Below are 12,741 nucleotides of genomic sequence, written 5' to 3' on the forward strand. Positions count from 1 at the left end.
TCCTCCTGACAAGACACTGCCCCTGCGTATCTGGCCTGTGATGGGAGGGGGAGCCTGGAATGCTACATACCCCATCCCACCCCAATACAAATGTCAAGCTCCTTTTATGCAAACTGGGGCTCTATATTTTTTGTAGATTTATTGCTGTGCACAACGTGGCCGGAAAGGGCCAGTACTATAACATTAGAGGCCTTTTAATGCTGTGGAAATGGCCTTCCCAGGCATGGTTGGGCACAACAATAAATCTATGAAAAAATAGAGCCCCATCTTGCGTAAATGATGTTGGCTCACTTAGAGGAGCAGGCAGCAGTGGCACGCTCCTGGACAGCCCACCGAGCTTGGACTACAATGAGTTCATCCATCCCTAGTTGGAATGCTTTCTATCTCATTCTTGGGATGCAACCTGGAGCTGTTGCACCTGGCAACAACACAGTCAGCACTGAGGGGGAGCGTGTTCCACTGGCAGAGCCTGCCCCATACTGTCTGCCCCCTACAACCCCCTTAGGGGCCAAGACTAGGTTAAATTGGGTGCATCTCACCTCGGCCCCCCATATTGTCCTGTCCATCATCAGTGAACAAAGGATGGCTCCAGAACATGGCTCACACAAGTATCCTTGGAAACAGAGGATGGGATTCCTTGAGTGGTGTAGGTATCTCCTGGACCTGAGCTGGTCAGGCTTGACACAGGGCTATGGACCTTGCATCTCCTTTTCCCAGATTATGTCTTTATGGGGAATGGGAGAGAAATGAGTTCACTCTCTCCATCCCGCCCAGTTCCTCCTTCTGACAGCTTAGGTGGGATGCATCTCAGATGGGGCTAATCCTAACACATTCCTGAGAGGAAGCCTCCACATCACTGATTTATGTTGGGATTGTGGTGGTTACACACTGTAGTCTGTTATCCCTCATGGAATAGCACCTGTAAGGTGTTCAGCAGCTCTGGTGACCTGGCTTTGGGGCTAGCAGGGGTTGGAGTGCAGGGAGGGACAGACAGAGGCTCCCCCTGTTTTCAAATCTCAGCCATTCCTGGCCACTGGGGGTTTGCAGCCTCACATGCCACCAGGGGTCCTCTCCTCTGTCCTTCCAGTATTTCAGGTTGCAGCCTTTGGCTAGGTCAATCTGACTGTATCCCCCATTATGCAGACTCTAGCTGGGACTATCCCTCCTGCCTGGCAACCCTTTGGGTGAGATCCAGATTCCACCATCCTCTCAAGGGTATGCAAAGCTTTGGGTCTCCTCTGCTGAAAGGATCCTGAGGTGCTTCTAAGGATGCACTAAGAAATATGTGCCCTAAACTTCATAGATGCACATGCACACACATGGAAGCAGAGCAAATTCTACCCAGAATCCTCTGGGGGAGGGTAATGCTGCCCCTGATATCCAGCACACATTGAGACCTAAAAGTCTCAGGTGGGGCCCATTGAGCAGAGTGTCCCACCATTCCAATATCACATGAAGGACCAGGAGAGGTGCTGCAACCTTTGCAGGGGCAGAAGTGGGCTTAACTGGGCCTCTTGCGCTGCTGCCTGCAGAGTCTCCTCTTGGACATTTCCACTATGTGGGTCTCATATCTGTCCTTGAGGGAGGTGAAATGTCCATGGCAGCAGGAGGCAAAGGTGCTTCCCTCTTCCCTTCAGCCCCCAGCTGTGTTTGAGATGGAGTTGAAACTCCCTCTGTCCCTTGCTTGGGCAGTTTCCTGGGTCTCTTTCCCACAACAATAGTTTGGTCAGCACAGGGGCCTTTTCTGATTGACAGAGCTCCAGAGCCATCACCCACCAATCCATTTGAAGGAGCTGGAATGGTAACTGGACAGTTGAAGGGGCTTCCCTGGGCAAACCCAATCTGTGCTAATCTGCCCATCCCTATTGAGAAGACATCCTGGCCTTCGTCTCTGTGAAAACTTTTCAAGTGCTTGAAGAGTGCTATCCTATCTCCCCTCAGTCTTCTCTTCTCAAGGCTAAACATGCCCAGTTCTTTCAGTCTCTCTTCATAGGGCTTTGTTTCCAGTCCCCTGATCATCATCGTTGCCTTCCCCTGAACCTCTCCAGCTTGTCTGCATCCTTCTTAAAGTGAGGTGCCCAGAACTGGACACTACTCCAGATGAGGCCTAACCAGTGCTGAGTAGAGGGGAACTAGTACTTACTGGGATTTGGAAGCTATGCTTCTATTAATGCAGCCCAAAAGAACATTTGCCTGTTTTTGCAGCCACGTCACATTGTTGGCTCATATTCAGCTTGTGATCGACAACAATTTCAAGATCCTTCTCGCTTGTAGTGTTGTTGAGCCAAGTATCTCCCATCTTATAACTGTGCATTTGGTTTCTTTTTCCTAGGTGCAGAACTTGGCATTGATCCCTATTAAATGTCATTCTGCCCAAATGTCTGCCCAGCGCTCCAGCCTATCAAGATCACTTTGAATTCTGTTTCTGTCTTCCAAGGTATTAGCTATCCCGCCCAATTTTGTTTTGTGTCATCTGCAAATTTGATCAGCATTCCCTGCACCTCCTCCTCCAAGTCATTAATACAAATGTTGAAGAGCAGTGGGCCCAGGACTCAGCCCTGCAGTACCCTGCTCATTACCTCTCCCCAGTTGGAGAAGATCCCATTGATAAGCACTCTTTGAGTCGGATTCTATAGCCAACTGTGGATCCACCAGATCGTTGTTTCATCTAGCCCACCTTTAGCTAGTTTGCTAATCAGGATATCATGGGGCACTTTGTTGAAAGCTTTGCTGAAGTCGAGGTGTATGATGTCCACAGCATTCCCACAGTCCACAAGGGAGGTGACCTGATCCAAAAATGAGATCAGATTCATCTGGCAGGATTTGTTCTTGAAAAATCCATGTTGGCTTTGAGTAATCCCTGCATTGTTTTCAAGGTGCTTACAGATGAGTTGCTTGATAATCTGCTCCAGAATTTTCCCAGGGATTGATGTCAGACTGACTGGTCTGTAGTTCCCAGGTTCCTCCTTTATGCCCTTTTTATAGACATGGACAACATTAGCCCTCCTCCAATCATCTGGCACTTCACCCATCCTCCATGATTTCTCAAAGAGAATAGACAGTGGTTCTGAGAGTTCTTCTTCCAGTTTCTTTATTACTCTAGGATGCAGGTCATCTGGCCCTGGAGATTTGAACTAATTCAAAATAATTATGTGTTCCTTGACCATATGCAGGTTAGAATGGGGGCTAGTTTCTGTCTTTGTGTTTACCGCTCTCTTTTCCACAACAAACCCATTACTGTCTCCTCAGAAGTAACTCCCATTGTGATCAATGAGGTCCTGCTGGTTAAACTGGGGGCTGGTTTCCCTCTTTGTGTTCTCCCCCCACTCTTTCCCAGCACAAGCATATGTGTGTCTACTCGGAAGTAATTCCCATTGTGCTCATGGTGCTTGCTTCTGAAATGGAGGTGCATCTGGACTTTCAGGGGAAAAGAGGGGAGAGGGGGAAGCCTCTCTTACAGGTTGAGCAGCCCTTGCCAGTCAGGTGATGTTTACCCCACCCCACCCCACCAAGGAAGTATGTTCTGTAAAGCGATTTTTACTGGTCTAGAAAATCTGCTTGTGGAGCCCTGCTCACAGCAAAGCCAATTCCTTTTTAAAAATCCGGTAGTCCTCCATTATGTTCTCCTGAAGCTCACTGGGTGACTTTGGGCCAGTCACAGACTCTCAGCCCAACCTACCTCACAGGGTTGTTGTGAGGATACAACGGTGAGGAGGAGGAGAATGTAAGCCGCCTTGAGTTCCTTGCGAGAGGGAGAAAGGCGGGGTATAAATGCAATAAATAAATAAATAAATAAATAAATAAATGGAAGCCCAGCTCTAACCCATTTGGAAGAACACAGCCCCTTTCAGAACAGATTGAATCCCAATCCCTGACTCAGCCTCTCCACTGACCAGCAACATCTCCGTCTTGTCTGGATTCAACCTCAGCAACTCTAAAGCAGATTCCAGAGACTGAATGCTGCACCATCCCCATCTTCCCCTTGCAAGATGGTAGTGCCAGCCTCTTTAAAGGAGGCAATAAAAGGAGCGGAACCGAACATCTTCAACCCAGGAGGTGTTGCTCCACAAATGAGAGAGGCTTGTTGCCTGCCCCTGTCCATGCCTCCCTGCTTAGGGGGAGTTTACTGCAAATGCTGACTTAGGCCCCTGAAGTTTATCCCACACCTCTCCCCCTCATCCACCTTTGGGATATCATTAAAGATTAAAGATTGAAACTGGGCTTATGGGAATGTGAAAAACAGGCTGCATTCTGAGAATTGGTAAAACTGCTACTGCAGTATTCTGATGGATTGGAACAGTGAAACTGCGCTTTTAAGAATGGGGAAAACAGGATCCATTCTATGAATGACTGAGGATGCTACAGCAGTATTCTGACTAAGCAGAACAGTGAAACCAGGGTATTCACTATATGTTCTCAATGAGTAAAGCAGCTTGTGAATGCTTGTGAATGGGATGTAGTGCTAAGTGGGAAGAAGCCTGTGCCCAAAAGCACTACTGTGAATGTAAATAAGTTATTTGCTATTCTAAATGATTGAAACAGTGCTACAAACTGTGATTGGGAAAAAGAGGCTACTCTGAATGACTCAGACTGCTGAGAGGCATTACTGTCCTTCATAGTTTCATGAGAGCGGAGCTTTGAAGCAACAGGCTTGCCCCATCCCTTATCTTTTGTGGTTCTGTCAACAATGTCAAGAGGCAGGGAGGTGAGAGGAGGGGGAAAGTAGAGAGTGTGTGGCATCCCCCCACCACCCCCAGCCGACCCCGGGAAACTATTAGCCGCCTGTTGGGGACAAGGCTGGGCCTTGGGGAGTGACAAGTCTTCCTCTCCCCACCCTCTGGTCAGTGGTCTAATGATGGAAAGAAAGACAGGTAGGGGGTCTAAATGCTCTTAGAGGAGTCATGGCTGTGTTCCCCCAAAGCACCTGCTGCCACTGCCATAGCAGAGGAATGGGTAGCTGAGGAGAGGCGGCGGCAGCGGCGGGAGACTTCTGCGCATCTCTGCTGATCTGGAAATATAAATTTTCCAGAACCCTCCCTACTCCTGTTCTCGGCAAAGTGCAATTGAAGGCAGCAAGTCACTTCAGAGGAGCCGAAGCCTCGTGTCCACCTTTTCAAGATACAAATGGGGAAAACCCATGTCCCAAAAGCATGCTACGGCCAATGGAAGAAGATTGGGAAATGGTGGAGGGCTCCACCCATGGGCCAAAGATCACGGCCAGGCACAGACACACCGCTAGACACACCCAGCATGCAGGATTGAATCCAGGTGACTGGGGCCCACTGAATCTGGGTGACTTGCACCCACTTCAGCTGAAGTGTGCAGGAGCAGCATGTAAGGAAAACTACGCACCAAGGCGACTTTCAGAAAATACGTATTTTTGAGGGGGAAGCTGCGGGATTGCTGTGGGGTGGTGATATCGTAATTTCTTGTGAGCACCTGTGAAGTGCTATCCTTCCATGCTAAATCACATGTGTAGTTGACCCCCCAGTCCAGTCAACAACCTATGTGCTTGATCCTTGCCCGCCATTGCTTAGCATAACTAGTAGGGAAGGCATATTGCGCTGGGTCCAGGAGATCATCTTATCCACCCTGAAAAAGGGAGTGGTGCCTTCGGCTTTAAAGGGGGTGGAAATAAGGGAACTCCTAAAAAAGCATAACATGGAATCTGAAGATATGAACAACTATACAGCAGTTGCTAATATCCCTTTTCAGGGCGACATGCTTGAGTGGGTGGATGCTGACCAACTCCAAGCCCTCTTCAATGAAGCTGATAATAGGGATGGGCAGATTACTTACCCCGTTCTGGTCTGGGGCAACCACAGTTGGGGGGAGATGATCTGTCACTCCCCCTGGAATCCTTCCTGGCTGGCTTCACTCCACAGCAAGTCTGCAGAGCCGCCGGCCAGGCCTGCCCACAGCCAGACTTCCATCTGCTGCCGGGCTGTGGCTGCAAATGGTGTCTGGCATAGCAGGCGCCATTTGTGTCCCTGCATTAGCCACGATAGGCTATGTATATATTTACATAGCCTATCACGGCTAACGCAGGGACACAAATGGCATAGCAGGCACCATTTGTGTCTCTGCTCTTTTCCGTGATAGGATACGTAAATACTTACACAGCGTATCATGGCTAAAGTAGGGAGGCAAATGGTGGCCGCTAGGGATGTACGAAAGTCACTTGCCTTTTTGACGGGGTGATTCGTGGGGGGGGGGGAGGCGCTCCGTGCCTCCCTCTGAAATCCTGATCTGCCTGGCTCCACTCCGTGAAGATTCTGCGGAGCCACCAGCCAGGGCCACCCGCAGCCGGACGTGTGGCTGCTGGGCATCCTTCCGGAAAAAAAACAACAACGCATATGCAAATGGTGGTGGCTACAGCGGCCGCCATTTGCGTTCCCTTTTTTCACTGTTTTAGCCTACGTAGTTATTTACGTAAGCTATTATGGCGGGAAAAAAAGGAACGCAAATAGCACCCACTATGCCGTAGCCGCCACCATTTGCGTATGCAGTTTTTGTTTTGCTTTGCTTGCTGTGATATTTACATAGTCTATCACGGCAAAGGCAGCTACGCAAATGGCATGGTGGCCACCATTTGTGTCTGCAGCAGCTGGCCGAGAGACCAGCTGCCACTGCCAGAGCCACTGCCGGAGCCGCCACCGCTGGAACATCCGCCCCAGGTAAGCTTTCGTGCTGGGGGGGATTCCCCGGGGGGGCGGGGGATGGGAGGCTGTTCTGCCATGGGTTTCGGGGGGCCAAATGCCAGTGCATTCGGCCTCACTGAAATCCATGGCGGAATTCTCTGCCATCCCTAGTGGCCGCAGACCGGGGCAGCCATTCATGGCCGCAGACCGGGGCAGCGGAAGGACCGGACCAGCCAACGCCAGGTAGGGTCCATCCTGGGAAAATTTCGTGGAATGGCGGGGGAGTGCTCCATTCCACCATGGACTCTGGGGGGCCGGATTCTAAGGAATCCAACCTCATTGGAGTCTGTGACAGAATTCTCTAACATCCCTAGCTGATAACCTGGATCCATTTCACTGTATCCATTTGTTTAAATTATTTTCTTTCCAAGTACCATCCAAAACAACAACAATGCTTCTGATTAACACTTATCATATATCCTTTGTTGCTAATTCCCTTGGCCAGAACCCATTCAAATAATTGATGGATGGTATCCTTTGAAAAGCCTGGATGGAGTTCATTCTTCTCTCCCATAGCAACTTCTAACTTGTTATTTTATTCATCACTATTAACATGTACCTAGATGTCACCAATAAATCTCTAGGTGCCACATGGCTCTATTTTATCCCACATGCTGTTCAATGTCTACATGAAACCCCTGGGAGAGGTTATCCAGAGGTGAGATGTCACCAATATGTGGATGACACTCTGCTCTCTCCCTTCTTTTCTTCAAATCCAGGTGAGCTAGTGAGTTTTCTGAGTCAGTACCTGGGTGTGGTCATGGACTAGATGGCACCAATAAACTGAGACTCAATCCAGATATGATAGTAATATTCTTAGTAAGTGGTTATGTAATATTCAACTTATTTTGGAGGCAGTTGCACTCCCTCTAAGCAATCAGTTTCATAGTTTGAGGGTGGTCTTGGAGCCGTCACTGTCACTGGAGGCACGGGTACCTTGTTGGCACAGAGCACCTCAGCTTAGGTTGAAATCCCAACTATGGTCCTATCTGGACATAGATAGTCTAGCTCAGAGGTCCCCTGGTGAGGGAACCACCACAAAATGCCTGATCTGTGGATCACTGCATTGGAATCTACCTGTCATGTCCATGGATCTTAGGCTCCATCATCTTTGGCAGAAACATTTGTTTCATGTCTATTGGATACCGCAACGTCTCTTTAATAAAGGACTGTCTAATTTGGCTAATTCCTGGTAGTGCAATAAAGCTAATGCTGCTTTTAAAATATGTTTTGGAAATGTCTGGTAGTTTCTTCTTTTGGGGAAGAAGTTATGAAACAGATAAATTTTGTACTGGAACAATCTTTATACTCACTGGTGCACACACTCCTTAAATGATTTACCTGCTTCATGGAAATTAACAGTTGGTCAGTGTAAATGGATTCTCCATGCCCTTTTGACTGCTAAAAGACTAAGATTACAACAATGGAAGCATAAATGCTTTCCTCCTTAAATGCAATGGTGTATTGCCCCGGCCGTGGGCTGCTAAGGTTTGGAGGTGCTGAGATAGTGATAAGCCAGATCCAGGTTTGCTTCCAAGGAGACTTTATTGAGTACTTACAGCACATAGGCATACCCAGTTGGATCGAGCAGCTTCCCTGAACCCAGAGCCATGGGGTACAATGGGTCTTATACCATACATGTTAGCAGTGAGGCAGCATGACAAAAGGAAGCATTAATTAGCATTCATCTGCAACTTTCCCAGCATAGACTAACAGTGCTTGTTCAGAAGGAAAACAATCAGAACTTTCCCAGCACAGACACCTGTAGCATAAACAGAGCCTCACTGCTCAGGCTCATCCTAGGCCTGGTAAGATCAACAATAGCTCGTTAGCATGGAATGTGCTGAGGCGGCTATATCGACCTCTGACTCATCTCACAAGCTCAGAGGCCCACTGGCAAGGAGATTGCACTCAGTAATGAACCAAAGCAAAGCATTATGGCTCTCTATGCCTCTCTAAAGCTTCAGTTGACTTGGTTACAAGCCTGAGGCCTTAGAAATGGATTGAAGACCTTACAGCACTCTCAATATTTGAAGAGGTGGCCTATAGATGCCACATTCATATGGATACCTATTTGGATATTTGGTCCACTTTTATTGAATCCTATGTATAGTTGCTAGGGATATATGAAACAACTTACCTGTTTCATTTTGTGACATCCATGGTGAGGGGGAGGTGCTCCGTCCCTCCCCCCAAAATGCTCGCCAGCCAGCTCCGCTCCACAGCAACTCTGCGGAGCTGCCGGCTGGGGCCACCCACAGTGACATCCGGCTGCTAATGGGCTGAGCAGGATGCAAATGGTGGCCACCATAGCCACCGCCATTTGCGTTCCCTTTTTTTTCCCATGGTAGGCTACGTAAGTATTTACGTAGCCTATCACGGGAAAAATCGTGAAGCGAATGGCGGCTGCAGATGCGGTCGCCATTCGCAAACAGCACAAACGGCACCGTTTCGCTCCGTTTCATGCTTCTTTCACGGGGTGGTGGCATGGGGGGGGCTTCATTCCGCCATGGATTTCAGGGGGCACTGGCATTCGGCCTCACTGAGATCCATGGCGGAATTCTCCACCATCCCTAATAGTTGCTAGAAAGTTGTATGCATTCCTTATGTATTCATTGCTATGGTTCTATACAATTTCATGTACCATTACTCACTGATGTGCACATATTATGCAAGTGCTTCATGATCGGCACTAGCTGCCAGTCCATTTCCAGGCTCTACTGAAAGTGGACTTGGGTTCAGGTTACCTGAAGGATCATCTCCATCAATGTATACCTGCCCGAGCCCTAAGACCATCCTCAGATGCCCTTCTGCTGGAGCCCTCACCAAATGAGGTGGCTGGCTACTAAAGACAATGTCTTCTCAGTCATGGAATTTCAGTTTTGGAATTCCCACCCACAGAAGCTTGCCTGGCTTCAACATTGTGATTTCTTCAGTGTGAGGTGTTTTGTTTTTAATTGTTTCAGAGTTTTTGGCTCTTCAGTTTCTAAAACCTCATTTTTAGATACTTGCATGCTGACTGCCTTTGACCCTGTTTCCTACTTTGGTTTTGTTCTGCTTTGAACTCATAGGGTTTTTTTATACTATACCTATACGGCCCAATATTATTTCCATACTGTCCAATGTCTATACTGCCTAACATCCAAAACTCCCTGGGTGCTTCACAGAAACTACAGAACAGGAATGGTTTCAATTAGGTTATGGTTTTATATGTATTTTGTGAACTTCCCATACAGCTTCAGCTAATGGATGTTATGGAAATGTCATCATTCAATCAATCAATCAATCAATCAAGTACCAGAACAAGTCCAGAAACACAGGACTGTATGGAACAGAATCCAAAGGGTCAAGAATGTATATTTTCTTGACCGTAGTCACTTGTTGGAAAATTGAGGATGACTTGGAACATCTCTAAATGTCTCTCAGTAAAAGAGACACAGAATCCATAATTTTAGTAAGGAATGAAAGAAGTAATAAAGCTGGGAATGTAACAGAGAGTAACAAACTCCCATGGCTCCAGAGTTTCAGCAGACTTATAATATACTTATTTATTTACTTCATTGATTACTTTTCTTTTCATTGAATTCTATACCACCCACTATCCCTGGGTGTTTGTTCACAAAAATAGCAGAAAAAAATAATACAAAAAAATTAAGTATAAAAGCAATCTAAAATAATTTAAAATAGCTTTAAAAGTTACAAATGTTGGAACTTATTTAGAGTGAGTAAATGGAGGTAGCAATACATGAACACCATATCTTAAAAATCATATTTTCAAATTTTCCCCACTTTTAAGGAAAAACAAATGGTCCTGGGAAGGAGGGGAGGGGTTTTTAAAAGAACTTGTTTGTTTCTTTCTTTTTGTTTGTTTGTTTGTTTGTTTGTTTTTAGATCTTCACATCTCTTGCCTGACCTCTGACTTATTTTCTTATTATAATGCAGTTAGGGATACGCATTGTCAGCATTTAAGGGACAGTTTTATGAATCAGGTGCCATCCTTAGTTTTCATTGTTACATGCTCCTTTGTATTCAGATCAGGCCTCAGTAAAATGAGGTAGTATTTGGGTGTAAAGATGCAGCCCAGTAAGCCAGCACTGGAGGCCAAGATCGAGAAGACCTACATGGCTACCATGTATTTCCCCTTGGTGCTGAGGTAGGTGGGCACAAAGGACACCCAAACACTGCAGAAGACCCTCATGCTGAAGGTGATCAGCTTGGCTTCATTGAAGGCCCCAGCCATCCTGGCTATGAAAGCAACCATGAAGCAGGTGGCAGCCAGGAAGCCCATTGAACCCATTTCCCCCAAATTTCACACACTGTGCCTGGATGTTAACAACAGTTTGCCCTCTGTTTTGTGCAATGCACAGAAGTTTCGACCTGTGTCAAGAGAGCACAGTTGGTAGCAACGTAGAATAGAGCAGCAAAAGGTCTGGCTCAACCAGCTGTTTCTCAGAGCCTGCCCAACCCCCCCTGCATCTGCTGCCCAAAAAGTAGAGATCAGAGGTAAAGGAACTCTTTCCCTTGCTAATACTTGCAAGGAAAAGCTCAGTTTGGAAGGGACACAGGAAAGGGGAGGGTGAGAAGTGTATGTATGTGTGCGCGCGTGTATGTGGGGGGAATATGAATAAGTACGTGTATGTTTGTGTCTCTTCATCCATGCCTGGGAGTCCACACATGCACACACTGGCATGCACCTGATGTGGCCCTCAGGGACAAATGGTTGTGCACCCTTGATGTAGAAATTTAATAGACATTGAGAACACAGTAGAGATGTACGAAACCCCTACCTGGCCTTGCTCCAGTGCATCTCCTGTGGGGAGGAGGCACTCCGTCCCTCCCCCCAGAATCCACCCCGGCCGGCTCCGCTCTGTGGTGGCTCTGCAGAGACACTGGCCAGGGCCGGACACAGCGGGAGTTCTTGCCGCTGCCGGGCTGCTGTGGCCACAAATGGTGGCTGTCGTAGCAGCCGCCATTTGTGTCCTTGCAGTAAACCATGATAGGCTACGTAAGTATTTATGTAGCCTATCACAGCAAAAGGCAGGGATGCAAATGGCGGCCGCTATGCCATTTACGTGGCTGCCTTTTGCTGTGATAGGCTACGTAAATACTTATGTGACCTATTACAGCACAGAGGCCTATTACGGCAAAGAGGCCTAATACTTATGTGGCCTATTACGGCCACAATTTGTGGCCTCAGCAGCCCAGCAGTGGCCGGGAGACCAGCCGGAGCTGTCGCTGCCACCACTGCTGCATCCACTGCCAGGTAGGCTCCATCCCGGGGGGATTCCATGGGGGGGAGAGGCCGTTCAGCCACGGATTTAGAATCCTGCCTCACTGGAGTCCCTGGTGGAATTCTCTGACATCCCTAGAACACAGGTGGGGAACTTGTAGCCAACCAGCTATTCTTGGATTGTAACTCCCATAATCCCATCCTGTCTGGGACTGATGGGAGCTGTAGTATAAGAACATCGGGAGGTAAGTTCCCCATCTGTGTTTTCGAAACTGAAGGATCAAGCCTCTATTTGTTTCAATAGAAAAAAGTCTGACAACTGCACCTTTTGCAGCCCCATTCTACGTTGCAACTTGGTACCAAATATGCTATCTAGACACAGATCGGAACTTTTGTGCTTTGCACAAAACAAAGGGTAAACCTGGATGCTGTTAAAGGCCAGGCATAGGGATGGCGGAGAATTTCTCCCCGAAACTTCGGGGGGCCGAGCGCCAATGTGTTCGGCCCCCCGAACAAGTTTCGGGGAGAAATCCTCCGCCCCCCCGCCCCCCGCCCCCCCCCGGGATGGGACTTACCTTCCCTGAATGTCCCTCCCGGAGGCGGGTCTGGCTGGCGGTTCGTCCGGTGTTCGAGCGGGGTGGGAGCGGCAGCCAGTCTTTCGACCGGCGGCCGCCCCCGCCATTGCAATCAAAGAAGAAAAAAAAACTGTCCCCTGATAGGCTACGTGACGATTCACGTAGCCTATCACGGCTAGATTTGCAAAGTCAGCCGTGATAGGCTACGTGAATCGTCACGTAGCCTATCACGGGT

Source organism: Heloderma suspectum, chromosome 2 (genome assembly GCF_057233095.1).
Source record: "Heloderma suspectum isolate Gila_16-S chromosome 2, 16-S_ref, whole genome shotgun sequence".
Taxonomy (NCBI): domain Eukaryota; kingdom Metazoa; phylum Chordata; class Lepidosauria; order Squamata; family Helodermatidae; genus Heloderma; species Heloderma suspectum.